Raw genomic sequence first — 19,849 nt, 5'->3', positions numbered from 1 at the left:
TTTAATATGGACAGTAACACTTTGAACATTCATATGACTGTGTGGAGAACTACATAGCTCAGTCCAGATGTTGACTTGCTGATCTCAGTAGACCTATGTGCTGCGCTGGAGTAAAACTTGCAGTAAAACATGCAGGCTGCAGTAGAAATGAGATTTTTAACCCCGTTAGAAAACGCAGCGGCACCAGATGGACACAAAACACGAGGCCAAACCTCTTAGTTTCAATTATTTGAAGTCAGGGTGACGCTAGGTGTGGCCTTACTGTTATAGTTTAGGGTTGCATTTTGGGAAGTCCGGGATGGGATTTTATTTTATTTCATATCCAATAAAGCGGTAATTTAGTGTTTTTTTTACGCAATGTAGGCTCTTCTGGACGCATCAGCGTTGTGCGCGCACAATTGACCTCTGTGAGCGTGTTATGATATTTCAATGTGATTGCGCATGTGTAGTACTATACTCAAAAGTTTCAGGTTTTAATCATTTGCTGTAGACAGTCTTAAAATTGTATTCCGTACACTCAAATGAAGGCAAACATTTTCTAATGGAGTTGGTAATGTGTTCTTATTCAAAATGATGTTCGTGAATTCAGTAATTATTTTTCCTCCAGAAAAATCAATCTGCCAAACTGTTCAAACACAACAGCAAAATGAATCTCAGGTCTGAGTGACTTGATTGCCAATCAGGAAAGGACCGATGTTTTGTTATGTCTCTTTGCAATGACACTTGACCAAGTGCAAAACATAACAGACGTAAATTTACGCACTTATTTGATTATAGATTCGTCGCTTCCGTCTCCCCTGCAATATGAGACCAACTGACCTGCTGACTTGCCCTGGCTCGGCCTGTAGCCTATGTCATGTAAATGTGCTCAGGCCACCGTCTGAGACTCTGTCACCGGCGCCAGTCTCGAGCATTTTCGGCCATTGTATGATAGTGACTTCTGACATGAGATCCCCGTCCGACCGGAAAAGTACCCCCGAAGGCGCTTTCAAAACACAATTGTGCAAGCTCTCAACAATCACTTGCCTTTTTCCATATTTGTTCAGTCTCTCTTTGCGTAGAGCAGTTCTAAAGAGTGGGGTTCATATAAGGGGTCCGTATTAGATGTCTGCACATTAAAGGCCTTCATTAATTTATTTTAATGAAGACATTTGAAAATTAAATTGAATTAGCCAACCCATTTTTATATCAGAATGCTGACATTATAAGACGATGCAGCTCCATGCGTAATGGAGGGTCTTTTGTGTGCAGTCTGTAACAGACAAATTAAACTGCAGAAACGAGAATATGCGGAAGAGGGCTGTCCAGAAATGACCTCGTGGATCAGGTCTCCCTATTGTGTCAGCAGGTGGTACTTAATATGCAGATTGTGAAACTCGAAATTGGTGCGTTTTAGTTGGGTTAGTGCATATCTGTGAAGTGTATACGGCTCAAGGTGAGTCGATATGCGGTGATTTTAAAAGCAGTAGTGCAGTTGTATCCTAAAATATGAATATTACTGCAGATAATAATCACATTAAACTCAATGACCCTTGAAGTCCCCACAGGAATATTAACGGATTTAAAGCACAAGGAGATTTTCCATGGAGGAGTTCATACCTTCCTCTCTCCTCCAGCAGATATTACGGGCTGACAGATGGGGGTAATCTAAATACCTAGCCTCCTCAGCCTGCATCCCTGCCTGCGTCCTGCTCCTCCTCTGCTATGGAGGGCACTTGCGTGTGATGGATGACTTAAAAAGCCTTTCCATCCGGCAGGACAGGTTAAAGGCCAGTGGCAATGCAAACACTCATATTTTTCCTCCAAGAAGTGAAAATAAACTCTGCGAACTCCGTTAATCACACACCAAACACTCACACAAATACAGCCTTGGTGTGTTTTTTCCCCTCTCTCTTAACTGTAAAGCAACCAAACAAAGAAAAGCGAACCACGGGGACAAAAAAACAAAGCACATAGAAAATTAAAGCTGGCGAGCAGATTCAAAGGCAGGACAGCAGTGGAAATGTAACTGGACACGGTGGGTAACTGGAGAAGGACAGAGCTGATTATTTCCTTGGTGATAGTTTCCCTGCTTGGTCCAAGGCCTGTTTGACCTGGAGCCTGACAACCAACATACAACCTGACAGAAGGGATGCAGGTGTACATAGAACAACCTCTAATGGCCATCACAGGGAAGCACTACTATAAAACTATTTTTAAAAATCATCTAAAATATGGGATTTGAAAAAAAATTCTATCATTACCTCCCTTCTAGTTGAATTTAAGCCATTTCAGCCTGCACACATACATCATCCTGCATGTTTACTAAGCCCAGCAGTGGTTTTACAAAAAAATAAAAAGCTTTATAAAAAGAGTTTAGGTGAATATAGTCCTGGAAAAAAATACACATTTCACACACAAAATGAGTTTCTTCATAGTCATGAATCACCAAGGCTATTCCAAAAAAAAAAAAACAATTCCAAAAAAAAACGCATTTACCAATTTGAATCTCTTTCCGTAGTACAACAATTTCAGCTATTTGTCTTTTTGATTATTTCCTATTTGTGTTGTGCTGTTTAGAGTCTGACCTTTAAGTTTAAGCTGCTTTATTATACATTATTATTTCCTGAAAGAAAATTAGATTTAAATGGATTGTACACAGCCAGTCTCTGCATCACGCGCACGTCTGTCATTGTAAAGGTCTAAAACCCCGAATATTTTCCAAGTTATCACGTCGACATTTTAAGCCCTTTCTTTGGTCTGTGATTAAATCCACGTTTACAGAAAACCTTCTTTTTTAAAAGTTGTGATAAAAACTTATTTATGAAAAAACAAATTACATATAGCCTACCTCTGCTTTTGGAGTTTTCCTCCTTTTGAATAGAGATTGTTGTTGCTTGCTGAGAATCTGGCCTTATGTTTTTCCACCGTTTTGTTTTTCAGATGCAAAGAACTCATCAGAAACCAGACACACAAAATATCAGATTTATATCTGGAAGTAAAACTGAACTACATTGTTGAAAATGTTGTTTCAGTCTGCTTTCATTCGATTTCTGCACGCTTCCGTTTGCATCTCATTATCTACTATTTCCTCATATCAGCATGTCATAAATGCGCATTAATTCGACACATATTGCGTCTAAAAGCATAAAAGCAGATGCCTGTGAACACGCACAGTCTGTGTGCTGCGAGATTTACTAATAACAAGTTCTGACCCTGAGCCAAACCCAGAGGTATGTAGGTCCGTATTTCGACCACATCATTATTTTGCTTTATATGACCGTTTCTAGTTTTGTATATAACTCTCTCAAAGGCAGTAAGTATCGAGCAGAGAACAAGTCATACCTGCGTCCCCACAAGAAATCCCATTCTTCGACAGATTCAGTTCCATTCCAGTTGGCTGTAAAGAGAAGAAGAAAGTTGCATCAGAAGAAATAAATCCTGCATATCAAATACTTCATACAAATATTTCACTCTCTTTCACAACGTAGCGGTAGAATTATAATATATGATTTTTGCTGATCCATTTAATACATTTATAGGTAGGCTAGTTCAAAACCAACAACCAATAATCCTTTAATAAGGTGGCAATACCAGGCTGTGATACAACATATACACCACAAGGAACTTCACATTCATGTTTAATTCTTTTTGCGTCCTTGTCTGAAGACACATGCACTTTTTTTTCGTTATATAAAACAAATTCCAAGGCAATGCAGCCAAAACACAGCAAACAAATGTACTAAGCATCAAACCTAAACCTTTCACCACATACCTTAAAACATTTAAACTGTCATTCAACCTTTACCGTGAATGTTTCCACGCAGATTTTCATGTTTTGAGCCCCTAGAAACATCCCTAACCCAACATCACACACACACACACACACACACACACACACACACACACACACACAGAGCCCTTCTTATCTACAGGAATCTCTTTGCTGCTCTATGTCCTCATTAATCTTCACTCTGACATTAATGTAGAGTTTCGCTGGAGTACACTGGAACTATTACAGCGGCCTTCAGGTTATATCCAGCTGATAATGGCGTCCAGACGCTCTGACTAGCCTTGACCCTCTTTGGCCAACTACTGATATTTTCTACATGCACTGCTGTTTAACTCCAGATATCGTTGCTGTGTGTGAAGCTCCATCCACTCAGTCTCCGACCTCTCTACATCCACTACAGCCTCTTTGACCCCAACTCATCGACACCACGCACTGCTCAAAGAACTCAGTACTTGTCAACATTCAATTTTCTTTATCTTGCCTAACCCGGACTCATATTTGCAACATCTCAAGTTGCGCCCAAGAGGGGGATGCCAGCCAAACCTTCAGCAGAGTCCCTGAGCTAAAAACCAAGGTGCCTGTTTTACTCACCGGTTGGTTACCAGCAGAGGCAGACGACAGGGAAAAAAAATGAATAAAGCCTCAGAGTTTCCCCATGCAGGTGTTCAGTAAATCCACTTTATTCGTCGGCTGTGCGTAAATGCTGCGTCCGCGGTAATCAGCGCTTTGGTTGTGTCTCTGCCGCGCTGCCTTGGTTTTCTTCGCCAGCGATCTGCAGCACGCCTCGCGATGACGTCACCACACCGCAACCCCACCATCTCCCACCTCCCCGGTTGTCTCATCCTCTTTATCCTCCTGCACCTTCAGTCTCCTCTCCATCCCAGTGCTTTTTTCCCTTCTCATGTTCATCATTTTTTTTAATCCTCATCGAATTCCACAGCTTTATCATCCTCACCTGACATCACCCTGATCTTCATCCCCGAATGTATCCTCATTCTCAGTGTGTGATCTTATAAAATATTCATCATCATTTCTCAACCAAGTAACAAGCAGGTAGAGTAGGCTATTATACTATAATAATAATATTCTAGAATTTTATATAATAACATTAATGCCCTTTTTATTTTAGTTTATAGGCTACTTATAAAAACAATCTGTCTTGTGCATACCAGCTTACATTATCCTCTCTGTGATAGCGGCTGGGAAGAACAAATTTATGAGCCCATCATTAGTCCACTTTTTACACAGCTTTTCTGTAAACTCACAAAGGTTATCTTGGACTTGCAAAACTGTTAAAAATATGTAGCCTATTATAATATTATATACAATAGTTTGTTCCCAGCTACGGTCTGCCGTCTCACCCAGGTAGAGGAATGAAACGCACGTGTGATGTTTAAATTTTTACTTTGCTCACACACGAAAAATCCCCAAATTATACTCATTTCTAAAAACAGCCTAATTTACAGGAGGAAGCCTTTACAGATTGTTTGGGTGGTAATGTTTTTTAATGTAAACTTTTCGATAATTGATTTTGCAAACAGTAAGCCGTCTGACCATTATAGCCTGAAGCCCTTGTTAACGATGATTGAAACAGTTAATTGTTCATATTCTAATATTTACACGCAGGTTAACTAGTTTTGTTCTGCCATTGGTTTTACGTTAATCAAAACATTTTGATTGTGCTAACACGCTGGGGATAGTGTTAAATTAGAGTTTTTGAATATATAAAAAAATCTTTTCTGAAAACAAAAGATGGTCAGATTGAAACATTGAGCTCTTTGAGTGTCTTTGAGCTGCTGCAACGCAACGGCGGACACAAAACACACCGAACACGACGGAGACAAACACTTTTTAAACCTTTCAGCTAAAGTAAATAAACTGATGATTCGGGTCAGGTCTTAGGTCGCTTTTTTAAGCGCTGCAGCCCGGTTGCATTAATACACAAAAGGCCTATAAAAAGGCAAAGTAACATAGTGGGCCTAGGCCATCAGTAGCCGAGACCGAGATTAAAGTAGATTTAGACAGTGAGCCTTGGGCGTACTGGATCACTGATTTAAGGATTTTAATAAAACAATGAAAGTGAAAATAAATCAGCTACAATAAAAATATTAAAATAATTTAATTTGCATTCACAATATCTGAAAAGACATTACACGTGTTTTTTCATGCATGTCCTTATCGACATCCTTGTTGCAGAGTTGATCTTTGAATCGAGACAAAAACACACACTCAGGCTTGATTTCAAACATCCACATCCACTACAGCGTCTGTGTGGCAAATAATATTTCCATCTCCACATACAAGCTCCTTATTTTGGCCTGAGACATGGGAGAAAGTGTGAAATTTGTCCCACCCTTACACTTTCCTTTTTAACTCGGCCAAGAGCTGCGCACGAAGCAAAGCCCGGCTCTGAGAGAGGGATCCTGGAGGGATTAAAGGGGAGCTGCGGGCCTCCCTCCAGGACACGGACAGACCTACTTCCCATGGTGCCTCTCCGAGACACCACAGGCTCTTTCACCTATCCTCATGTCAGCTGTTTTTTCTTTTTCAGGAGCACACCAGGTTATTTAAAAATGGACGTTTGTGCTGCACATACGTGAGACGCAGCGATGTAATAACCAGGCCTGAACTGGCGCAGAAAAATCCAGTTGGACTGGAGAGTTTTGATATTTCTGCCAGGTGCTTAAAAACGTACAGCCCAGGAGCAGCTCTTGCTTGATTTGTATGTTAAATAAAGACTACACTGAGATGTATTTGCCTAAATTAGGCAATAGCAGAAGACAATGAGCTAAAGAAAAACAATTGTAAAGAACATTAAAATTAAAATTTTAACAAATTATCCAAAATTAGTCCACTGCTGCAACTTAAAGTCTGCACCTCATGCCTCAGATCTGTCATTCTGATTGGATTGGGGCCACATTATAACTATATTGTTGTGACTCCCCTTAGGCCCCAAGACTGACAATACTGACCCCAGCTCCTTAGCATCCAAGTGTATCCACAAAATAGTAATACTAGGCAATATAAGCCTTCTCTATGTGTGAGGCCTGCATTGCTAAATAATGAGTCTCTCTCTCATACACACCCACACACACTCTCTGTATATAATTAGATAGTAAGCAGGCAGGTAGGAGAATGCTGTGATTACTCAACGAGTGACTCGAGGAGTTAAGTAGTGCCCTGAAGGTGAGGCCGTGGCCTCATCTCTCCTGTGTAAATAGGTGGAGGGATTATTTAGCTAGTTTAGTGTGTGTGTGTGTGTGTGTGTGTGTGTGTGTGTGGCCAGGACCTGTCTGATGGTCACCCCGCAGTGTAAATAGTTATTCCTAAATAACAGAAGGGCTGATATACACTGGAGAGGTGGAAAACAAGCTCACACCCACGTCAGGAGAAGGGTTTGAGTTTGGAGGAGGTTGGATGCGTAGGTGTGTGTGTTCAGGATACACACACTTGCAGAGTTGTGTGTTTTTTTGAATCCAGTTCTTAGCAGAATCAGCTGTTTTAATCTGGTCTAACCCACAGGAAAAGAGGACAGTTGTCCTTTTTCACTTCACTGTAGCCCTTCAACAAGCAACTCCCAACGAGATCCCCATCCAGGACCATCATAATGAGCAGAGCTAGTGGCATTAGTATGTAAGGCCTGTTTCCGCTGAGCGAGGAGCAGAGAAGTGCTTTTGAACCATACGTCGTCCAGACTCTGTGGAATCAATCAGGAGGGTTTTGCGAGCTTGACACTGGGCAGCTCGACAGGATGGAAAGCCTTTTGTAACGTCACAGTCGTTTTTCTAACTGGGAGCAGAGCCGGAGAGTCCGCCTGCATGTCAACAAGCCAAACACCCAACCAGCCAGCCTGCCCAGACGCTCAGACAGATACACAACAGACTTTTAGACGGACTGCCAGCAAGCCATGATATTTACTGCAGAAAGTTTCCACTACTATGGATATCTCTCTACTTCAAAACATGTGAGTGGACGAGTATGAAGTCACCCTCTCATCACTGGGGCTATTATGAAGAATGGATGCTTCACAGTTGCCTTTTTTTTTTCTTTGATGAAGTCCCCCTTGAAGTGCGTTGAAAACGCAGATGTCACAGTTTCCAATCTGCAGTGAAATTAGTGTTGTTTTGATTGTGCAGGGCTCAGAGATTACCAACATAAACAGGTCTGGTGCAGAGCTCATCATTTCAAGAGGAGGCATCATCCCTTTTTTCCACTTATTCCAAACTCTGCGGGTCTCTTTGGCTTAGTACTGATGAGAAGCGGACGTCCAGCTTACAGTTTTTTATCTGAGCATCAACCTAATGCTGGCTAAAGTGATATTTCCTTTTAGTAGAACATTTAAATGGCTGACCACCAAAACTGGCTGTTCTAGCACCACACATGGACTGAGCTTGTCTAAAAAATGTCTTTCGATCATTTCCTTTGGCCTAATAATTAAAAAAGGCGAGTAATAAATATGTCATCTTCTCCAGATTTTAACATCTCTTACAAAAACATTTTCCTGTTGTCCTGGGATGCTGGTTTTGGAGGTTTAAAACTCCAAAACACTAAATTTATCAATTTTAAAATCATCCATAAAGCATTAATTAAAAGATGACATTTGCTCATTATTGGCTGCTGGGGTGAAAATGCAGCACATCCTGGTTGGAGATGCAGTTAAGAGTCATCTGAAGACATCTGATTCTAAAATAATTCATTGTTTGATGATAGATTCACATTATTTTTATACATCTCCAAAAATGAAGCCCAATACATCCGCAGTACTTCCAGTTGATGTGAATACTGTCAGAGAGTAGATTTTGTTTTCTTAACCAAATCAATGTGGTAATTTTATAGGAAAACAAAAGTGTTCAAGAGATGAAGGCTCAAGTCATATTTAAGATTTAACATGTCATACATGACTAAAACCACATGCACTTTAAATGTGTAATTTAGCCACAAAGTATTTCACTAGTGAACATTGAATCCAAGAATAAACATAATTTAAATAAGTAATTTACACTCGTCCTTTGTTTGAGGGAAGTCGGGTACTGAACAAACTCCAGCAAAGGCAAAAAACTATCAACTGGACCTGCCTGAGATTTTTAACCACAAGATACAAATAATACTGCATTTATGAATACTGCAATTATGAACTGGTAAACAAAACTGCAATAGGCTATTGTGCATGGTGGCGGCTCCAAATGGCAGCAACAGGTAAGTGTAACTGGTAACTTAAACTGTTTGAACCTCAATACCCTGAAATTCCTAAAATCCTGAGATGTGACGCCTTTAAACTGCTCACAGCACTCTCATTTACATCAACGCAATGACTCTGAGAACAGTTTAGAAGAGCAAAAGATCTAACATTGTGCAGATGAAGACTTCTAATTCAATTTTCAACCTCCCGTGACTTGATTAGAGTTAATCACTAGAAGTAAATTTCATCAGATTTAATGAATCTGTTGGGAGGGAGTTCTACTAATAGTTCAGTTTTCAATTCAGAGTAAGACGAGAGCATACATGTGTTTTCATATAAAATTCCTCACTACAGTAGCTGTAAACCCCCCAAATACTCTACTTTCTCTCTGGTAAAGCATAAAAATTCTTTCTCTCTGGAAAAGCATAAAAATTCAAAACATCAAAATGTTTTAAGGGAATCTGCGTAGTCCGATCCCCTTTTGTCTTTTGTTCATCAAGCCAACTGAAAGCTGAGAAAGATGCAACAGCAGCAGGGACAGAGGATACAAATAGGTCCTCCGGGATTCAGTCCCCGGCCAGCAGGAGTTCATGTCTACAGGCAGAGGTCTTAAACAATAAACCATCACTATGCTCTGCACAGTAAGATTTTAAGCTGTGATATTTATTCCACAATGAGGTTTCTATATCTGTTTATCCCTTCAATCCACCTGCATCTACAAATGATAAAAACTAATCCAGAGGAACAGGCCTGTTTTGTATTCAGAAACACCTTGAACTGCATGGAGCGTATGGAGCTATAATATCTGTGTTGTCCCAAATGGGATTAAAGTGCTCATTGACGGAGTTTGCATTGGACATGATACGGATGTGGTTGGTGCTGTATATCCCACACAACCTTATTGATAATCGCTTAAAACAGATTTCAAATATCAGTTCCACAAAAAAATGTATTTAAAAAAATCTTCCCCAATTTTTTTTTTTGGTTCTTCAGTTTTGATAGATTGTTTTATTTACTGTCTCTCTCCAACATCTGGATTCTGGCCTTTGGAGCGGCACACAGCACTGAACAAGCTTGGCTGTGGCTCGGTGAGCCTGGAGATTTATGGCGGAGGCTTATAGCACTCTGCTCTGTTTGGGATAGCATTGCCCTACGCCGTCCCACTAAGATCACCGTATTCTCTCCTCCCCTGCTTCCCCGCTTTCAATCCACCCTCTGGCTCATCGAGGAAAGCTATCCACCCCCTTCTTCCCCTCTACTGCTTCTGTCACCAGCGAGGGACAATAAAAATGACGAGGTCATGTGGCTGCTCTGATTACAGTAGAATGCTGACTATTCAGTTCATGGCAAAGGGGCTCAACAAGGCTGCGTGGTTCTTCACATTTGGGTGGTTTAAGTTATCTTTAAGCAATACAAATAGTAAAATAGATGGAGTATTCATTTAAATGATTCAATTGTTTGACATTTTTGGAAATAAGCTAATTTGCTTTCTGGCAGATAGTTGGATTAGAAGATCAATAGGACAGAGCAAGGCTAGCCGTTTGCCCCATTTTCTAGTCTTTGTGCTAAGCTAACAGGCTGCTGGCTTAGATTTAGGGCATGTTTGTTTTGATCGCCTAGTAATTTCCTGCGAAGTGGACTGCACAGGGTATTCAGCCATGTTAAGTAACTGTTCCTCAGTTCACCAGCAGTTGACAAGCAAGATTATCCATAAGTCATTGCGCCTCGCTGGAGTGCTAAAACAAACAGAGCTCACAAAGGAGTTTATATGTCTGTATTGTTGTTGTAACTCTATCATTATTAGTATTTACAACAACAACAAGAAAAACGGTCAAATAATCTATAAATCAAATACAATATGTTTAGGTAAACAAACTGTTGTTGACCATATGACTACTAGTAAGCTAGACTTTTATGTTGGTTTGGCTACCATAGCTGTAACTTCAATATTATACCAAACAATCAGTGCTAATGTTAGCTACTGTAGTAACATAAGCAACCTAACCAGCTGTTGAGTATAGCAGTCATTATGCATGCTACAGCCAGCGTTGTGTTCTGGAGACATTGCCGGCATTCATTTTGTGCACCATTCATAATTATCAAGGATAACATTATATAATTATTCTCGCTCTCTTAATAATCTACATATAATGTAACATAATAATCTTTAAACAATTTGCATAATATTAATCTCTTTAGGAATAACTGTACATTTGGTAAATTAATCAAATCCCATTTATTCACAAGTTACATACATTTCAATAGAATACATTTTGTAATGGTATCAGTTTTTGTTTCAATAGGCATATATATTCAATATTTTATTTCAGTAGCGTAAACTTTCCACTGTAGCAGCAACTGAAAGGTATCAGTATTTACATTACCAGGGTAACGCGCAAAGCAAATGACGTCTATGTTGGTGACGTCGCAGGATGTTTTGAATGGAGGATATTTGTTGAGGGAAGATCTCTTACTGATATTCCATGAACAGGGAGCAGGAGTACTGTTTATGTGCACTGTGGAACAGAACCCAGTTTAATATGTTCACAGACAGAAATTTGAGTGATATCAATCTTCTCATCTAAATCTTGCCAAATATTTCCAAAAAGATTGAATTTTGGCTCTAATCAAGCAGTTTTAATTGCGCAAAGCTAACTAAAACTTAACCAGAGGTGGAAGATCAAAGAAAAATGCATATCAGTTGTTTTTGTAATGGTTGTTTTTAACAGTTTTGGAAGGCACTATAACAGACTACTTATTTTGTCATTTTCTTTGTTAGGTTGGAGGACCTGTCTTTTCTTTTTGAATAATTTGCAACCACTTGATGCTTGAAATTGTCATACTGGTGAGACTTTCACCTTTCACATGTTTCACATAGTTTGTTGTTAAAGAGAATTAGTTAGTCAGTTGATTCTACATATTATATTTTACATTATATTTTACAACAAAAAATTGCTCTAATTAACAACTGTTTAAGCCTTTTCAGTAAAACTGAGGCATGCTTATATTGGTGCTGGTGACCAGTGAGGATCTTCTACATGTTCTCCAGCTAAAATATGTTTATTTAGCCTGTGTGAATTCTTCCTCATTTTTGGGCTAAGAGAAGAAAGCGCGTCCAGTTTTCCATAATTTGAGGTGCATTACGTCCCCTCCCCTCTTCTATTCTCAACTACACCTTACCAGGGCTACCCAGAGATAATCAGATAATCCTTTTGGCCTTAGTGTAAAGGGTTCCCATAATAAGGGATCATTTTAAATATGATGAAATTGTACTTGAGGAGTGATTTCTAGATACGTTGTTTTTGGCATAAGGGCAGAGCATGAAGCTTACTCAGCACATAGCTTGATAATTGGCTTATTTGGAGCTTGGCCACCGCTAATGTTAGATTCACAGGACTTGGATCATGTCAGAAATTTGTATGACAACAAAATATTTATAGCATGTCGATGCTCTCTGTAGCATGTCTCGGCACCTTGCTCTAACTGGGCATGTAAAGGTAGCAAAACCAAGGGCATGAAAACTGCCAAAGGTTCATCAGAGGAAGGCAGCTCCAGCCTCTGCACTGGGCCTGATACATGTGTATATAAACCTACTGACAGCAGGCTGGAAAAACAACCTGGCAGAGAGAGAGAGAATGGAAAGTAAACGAGAAAAAGAGTGTCCAATCCGACCCACCCAGTTTTCGACCTATAGCTCTCTTTGTATTCCCCTGACACAAAGATTTATTATGCAAACATTACCGTTCCCAAAAATACATATTGAAACAATTTTTGGACAAACACGGTAGACAAAGTAAGCGTCCTGCACTGTCACGGGAGTTTGGAGCTCAGGGCGAGGTGGCGAGGCAGGGAGGAGAGCAGCAAGTGCATTAGTAGTCTCGCTTCAGGAGCCCTGAAAAGGTAAGCAGGCCGGGGCGGCGATGTGGGCTGTCACACAAGGGCGAAGGACTGTCAAAAGAGAAACAAAAAAGAGGGAGACATGATTAAGAAGCTGCCACAGCCTCCCTGCCTGTCAGGGTACCTGCCTCCTTGGTGGAACCAGGCCGAGAAAAGGCTTGAACCCGGAGAGTGTAAACAGTTATAAACACATTCCCATATACATGCGCACAGACTCACATACACATACTCACACACTTGTACAGCTGTATGTCCTCAAAGCACATGAACTCATGAAAATGTATGCATCGCTGCAGTTTTAAGGTCATTCACTAACTAGGCTACATGCTGACTACAGGCTTTATGCTGATTTATACTTTTGAACTGAATTATTTTACACAGGTGCCTGTGGTGGCTCTGCAGGTACAGTGAGTGACTGTGATCCGCCTTTTCAAAAGTAGGTTATTCAAGCTGTGCAAACACTAGGAAAATTATGATTGCTCTGTGTCTACTGCTTCAAATTACCCACTACTTCATCTAATGGTCTCACCAGAAAGTGACGAAGTGAAATTCCATCAGATGTTGTTGCAAAATAGGAAGTACCTGAAGTGAGTTGGCTCTCTAGCTGAATGGAAAGCAAAGCACATGTAAGATATAAATATTTCACACTGTCATGACTGATGGCAAGCTGTATATTGCAGGAGAGAACTTTTCTGCTGGTTAATCGAGTCTAGTCGCAGTGATGGAAGGGTAAGGCAAGGTAAGTCAGGTGTTCTTCTCCCCAGCCACGTCCTCATCTCCTCCTGGGAGATCCCAAGCATTCCCAGGCCAGATGGGGTACATAATCTCTCCGGGGGGGGGTTCTCAGTCTGCCCGGGGGTCTTCTCTCTCTGGTACAAGACAGTTTGCTATTCTTTGATGTCAAAAATTTGTCAGAGTTCCCTAAACAATGCAATAGAATTTAGTGTTCACTCACTTTCTTGCTGAGAGTTAGGTTAGGAGATTGATAATACATTCATATCTGTCCAAAATGAAGCTACATCCAGGAGAAAAGAACCGTTAGCTTAGCACAAAGACTGGAAACGAGAGGCTCTGGCTCTGCCTAAAGGTAAAAAAGTCCACCTTGCAACATCTCTACTAATTAGCACATTCATCTTGTTTGTTTAAGATGTACAAAAACAGAAGTTTAAAAATGTCAATTTGTGCTTTTGAGTGGTTATGTGCTGGACTATTTCTTGACTAGTGACATCCTGAAATCTTGTCACAACAAATAAGCATATTTCCCAAAATACAGAACTAATTCTTTAACTGTGAGGACATTGATGGAGGCTTTAGGATTGTTGCTATTTTGATTAATAGACAAAATATTTGTCCTTGAAGACTAGAAGTCTCACTTTTTTTTATAGGTTTGCTGCAGGTATTAGTGGAGTCATGAAGATGGAATACCTGACACACTGTCAAGTTAAACTTATGGACTTTTATGAACTCAAATGTGGTTCTCACATCCAAAAATAGATTCATATAACACCTCAGCCTACAGAGAACTGACTACACGCCCCGAATTGACCACTGCACTACATTATAAAACCACCTGTGGACTTTATTTCTGAGAGGTTAATACATCAAAACAGCATCCTGCACGTTAGCCAAATGGGGTGACATGTTCTTGGCGTGGTCTGAACTTTTCTGCAGCAAGTAAGCGTCATATATTGATTAAGAGAAACCACAGAGGTTGAGCGAGCCTCCTCTACATATTTGCTCTGGAACCTCAGCCTTGTTTGTCCATCAACAAAAGGTCAACCACATATTTTATTTCTCACAAAGCACTGCACTCGCTATTCACTTCATCTGGGAAGTTGTTGGACCTGAGAAAGTCATGGACTGAACAGCATTCAAGCACATATTTACATGCACACACACACGCAGCTCCACCTCAGGCTTACATCCTCCCTTTAAAAAAAAAAGTGATTTATGTGTTTTTCGGAAAGGACACGTAGGGGAAACTCTACATGCCTTCTCTCTTGTCTCTTTTTCTCAGAGTGAAAGATATTCAGGAGGGAGAGGACAACGTCGCCCCGCTGGACAATTTACTGCCCTTCTCTGGGAATTCCACATGATCCAGGTATGGGAATGGAGAGTGGGAAAAGCCTGAGCAGTGAACTCACCCTGGCAGTTTTATCTAGATTGTCAGATAAAATGGTATCTGCTGCTCTAAAGCTGTATATGAGAGTCTGTAGCAAGAAGCACTTTAGCTCCTTCTCACATTCTGGCTTCTGATAAAAAATCACACAAACACTGTCATTAGCAAGGCCAATAAAAGTGCACAGAGGCCTGGAGCTTCTTCTGAAGACTTCTCTTTTAAGCAGCAACACACTTGTTGGAGAAATAAAAAATCTTTCTTTCAAGTTCATCAATCAAAATCTCTTAAATACTGGGCCTAAATGAGCACCGCATCCTTATATAAGAGTAAGGATAAAACTGTTCATAAAGATTTAGGATCCCGATAGCTATGATTTACAAAATAGGCAACAAAAAGTTTTTATATACGACTGTGTTTCTGCCAGATGCTTTTTTTGTCCAGAAAATAATGTTTTCACTGAAACAAACACCAAAAAGGGATGATCAACGTCTTTTCACACACTGAAAGCTGTTTTACATTTTCAGTTTTGTCGCACCACAAAATATCAGAAATTTGGCAATTTTGACATCAAGATTATATGTTTCAATGCACACCAGCTTCAGCTAATATTCTTTCTTAACCCCAAATGTTGTTAATGAGAAGTTTCTATATATTTTAGGCCTTAAAGCTAGAGGGAACTTCTTTCCCCCTCCTCTCTGTTTTCTCTTCATTCTTTCCCATGCTGAGCACTCAGCCAGACACGCAGACACAGGTATGGATTAACACAGGTATAGACACACACACACACACACACACACACACACACACACACACTAATGCAAACACATACACACAGTAGCCTGACTGAGCAGGCCAGGTTAAAGAGGAGTTAGGGAGGTGGAGGAGGATGAACTGCTGAGACTCTGGTTATCCTCAGTCAGGAAAAATTGTTTTCCCACAGCAGCACACGCAAACAGCTTCACTTGGCATCTCGTGTAACATAGTGTTCAACTCCCCTGTCTTTACTGCTCCCACTCTGTCAGTCTTATCTGATGATGTAGTTTTCAATAAAAAGTGATATACTAATAGCGAAATACTGTATAGCCAAAAATCTGTTATGCTTTAATGGGTTCATTTATGCTGTTGTCTCACTTGCAACCCTTATTTTAATTTCTTTGTTAACAGTTTGAGCTTAATCACTAAACTGTGCAGTGAATTCATCTCAAAATGTAGTGAAATCATTTCATTAGCTTCCTGTGCGTAAAAATGTGCTTTAGGGGAGTGGCTTTGGAGGGAAGACTCGGATACTCGGATACTTTCAAAATTTAGCTGTCTCTTGCTAGTTTCTCCAAAGTAACCTACCCTAACTTTAGGGTTAGGGAACCTTTATTTCCATCGTTACAGTAATAAACACCTGGTTCAGGTTCTGTTACCATCAAGTTAGTAATTTGCCATTTAATTAAAGCGCAATTATATGTAACTTCCTAAAGTCACTAGACTGTCATCCCAAGAAGAACAACAGCATTAGTTGTTTCAGCAAGTTCCCTAAAATGACTCATGTTGAATAGACATCTATCGGCCATATTAATTATGACTGAAGGGACGTCCACGAAGGGGAGGAGGTCAGGCTGGATGGGTCTGCTGGACTGGAAGAGTGTTGTTTCCCATTTTAAACAATTTTTAATGCATGACCAGGATTGTTCCATAACTTTGACCACATGTTTAATATTGCAACCATGACGACGAAGCTCCCTTAACCTTAATGAAGTACTTACTTTAGCCCAAATGATGATCATTCTCTAGGGCTAACAAAGTTGTTTTTCTGCCTAAACCAAACCATAACACAGATTTGTAAGAGGAAAAATGTGTTAGCTTTTAATTGTCCTACCCTGCTAGAATAAAAAGGTGTTTAGGCTATTATTACATGTAATAATTGGGTTAACAATATTTTTGTGAATAAAAAACGTTAGTAAACTGAGTCAAGGTAACCTGTGTTTACTCACCATTACATCCCTGATGATCTTTTCACCATGTCTCATTATCCAAGCTTTATTCTTTGCACTCCTAATTCTGTTTTTTGGTCCTATCTCTCCCTTCCTCCTCTTCTGTCCCTGTGGTCGTGATCTTCCACCATCTGTCATCTGCTTTGCAGAATGAACCAACTGATTCCCAATGTTTAGCTGGAGGAAAACACTAGAACTACACTCCAGTGATAAAGCAGGTGTGGGTGGTTTTTGTTAGACTCTTGTCTTACGCTGCAAGACTTTATTCCCAAATGTTTTGAGTTGTTTGGAAAGGCTGAAGTTGGCAGGGATTTGCTGCTTCAGTGAGTGTGTGTGTGTGTGTGTGTGTGTGTGTGTGTGTGTGTGTGTGCGCATCTCTGTGCACTTAAGATAGTTGTGTGTGAGGGAGAATTATACACATATCAAACCAAATGTCATTGGTCTATTGCTCTGATAATTTGGGTTTGACCAATATTTGTTACTTAGGATGATACATTTCAGTTTCCATGCCAAAACTGACAAACATTCAGTGTTTCTCAAGAATTTAAAAAACAATTTTAATAAAAACAATGAAGATTTGACCAATATGGAAATGTGATGCTGCTATTTTTGGACTGAAGCTTCTAGCAAAAAACATAACAAATCCACATATTAAACATTGCAGGGGAAATGTTATTTTTGGGTAGAAAACTCTGAAACAGCATTTAAATTGGACGCTCTGTGGTCTGGAGGTGCAGCATGCTGCACTAGAGCCTTGAATTTAATAAATATATCTTAATTTTAAAAGAGCCATTAAGTCATCTATGGATATTATTAATCTCTATTACCAACCATGACTGGACTTCAAGTCTCTTTGTATGATGTCATGCTTAAATAGTTGTGTAGCATGTCATCCTGGCCAGATCATCACATCTTTTGCACTTTTTCTGTCTTGTGAAACATGTGAAAAATTGAGCCTTGAGGTATCTCAAATACAAAATGATTTACAGCTACATCCACTAATAGTTGTGGAAGAAGTAACTACTCAGATCTCACCATGTCCTTAAAAGTACCAATACAACAATGATACAAAAATACTTGCCCCCTGTGACTGACAACAAATTAGATTGTTATTACATTAATGTTGTAGCTGGTCGAGGTGGACCGAAGTTTCTTTATACGCAGTTGGGTAGTTTATTTATGACCCAACCTAGGGGTCGAGCCCCTTCCAAAGGATCACAAGATCACTCTGAGGGGTTGTGTGATATGACAAATGGGGCAGGAACAAAGAAAAAAAAGTCTCAGTGAGCCTCAAAGTTATTTAAACGGAACTATACCTGTGAAGTTCTGAGGGGAAATCTCTTTTTAATGAGCTGATAAGGACTCTCAGACATCCCAACTGTTTTTTTGTAAGGGGTCATTGGCCAAAAAGGTGTCATATAGCCTATGTGATTTTATGTAAATCCTAATATGTAAAGTAAATTTAGTAGCGTACAAAGGACAATATTTCTCTCTTGGGTATAGTGGAGTTGCAGAAAATGGTAGTAATTAGTTACAAACACAACATTCTGCAGAGTAACTAGTGACTTTGTTATGTCACCTGTCAGGCCTCTAATTTGCGTAGTCTCTGAGTTCATAGAGCTCCTCGTTTCTGATCCGGTTTACGAAACAAAGTTAAATGCTGGATGGACGAGGGCAAAGACCGAAGGAGAGACGGAGACTAGGAGAAAGAAACTAAGAAACCTTGGGGAAGAAAAGCCGCAGACTGGAGCCGATGATGGTGGGAGGAGGGTGTGTCAGGTGAGGCTGAGAAGGGTGAGAGCCTTTTTCAGGTAGGTCTGCCCAAACATGATGGCTTGTTTACCTGTCAGGTTGTTGCTTTTGTCTGGGCCTCCCATGAGAGACAAAGGAGAAAGAGCTTTAGCTCTTCTCCAAGCAGGACCACCAATGTAGTGGGTGTGTGTGTTCGTGTTGCAGAAGAGTGCGCTCATGTTGGTGTGTTTGTCTACATGTGTGTGCGTTTAAACATCCTCATGTGTTCGTGTATAGTTGTGCACATGCATGTTATTTGAGTGTGTTTATACATGCATGCGTGTATGTTTGGGCATGCGTGTATGACCCTGAGAGCCTGTTGTGTTTGTTTCTGGGCGGGTTTGTGTACAAATGCAAACATGTGTGACTAATTCGTTTTCGGGAGCAGCAGACAATGTACGCGGTAGACAGCAGTGGAATTGGGTTTAGGGTGAGGTGTGTGTGTGTGTGTGCGTGCGCGCGTGTTTAAGGGAGTGTGTTTTTCTTTGTTCCTATATATTTTAGGGTATGTGTGTGTTGTAATTCGAGTACTGTCCTTCAAACAAGCACATTATGGAGTCCTGCCGTTGACTTACTGTAGCTGACAGTAGGCCTATACAGTGTCACGCAAACATATTGGCCATAATGGTCTGAAGGTAAATGTAGCCTAACTGATAAACGCCAGAAATCGCAACATACATGTACATGTTTACCAAAGTTTTTATGCACATTTTGCGACCGAAGCGCGGCGTTTTGGTCATGTAACGTGAAAAACGATCAAGGAGGCCATCTGCATTCAACGCCATAGTACAAAGACCCCCCCCATGACTGAAGCAAAGAAATCCATCTCCATGACAACAAAGGCCATGAGCATACTGTCTTTGGCCACAAGATGTGACTGGAAGCTCGGGAAACAAGTAGAGATTTTTTGGTCAATGGGCTGTTTCCATGGTCAAGAATGAACTTCTGAAACCTTCAGTGGTAAACAGTTCGGTAAAAATAACAATATCAGGGATATCTTTTATTCATTAAATCAATTAATGGTTTTGGTCTCACAAGTTAACACAGATATAGGCTAATCTACGGGAATAAAACTGGGTAAAAAGGTATAGTGGATATAATGGAATCAT

Source organism: Micropterus dolomieu, linkage group LG23, assembly GCF_021292245.1.
Source record: "Micropterus dolomieu isolate WLL.071019.BEF.003 ecotype Adirondacks linkage group LG23, ASM2129224v1, whole genome shotgun sequence".
In the NCBI taxonomy this organism is placed as follows: Eukaryota; Metazoa; Chordata; class Actinopteri; order Centrarchiformes; family Centrarchidae; genus Micropterus; species Micropterus dolomieu.
Note: the sequence above shows the minus strand (reverse complement) of the source record.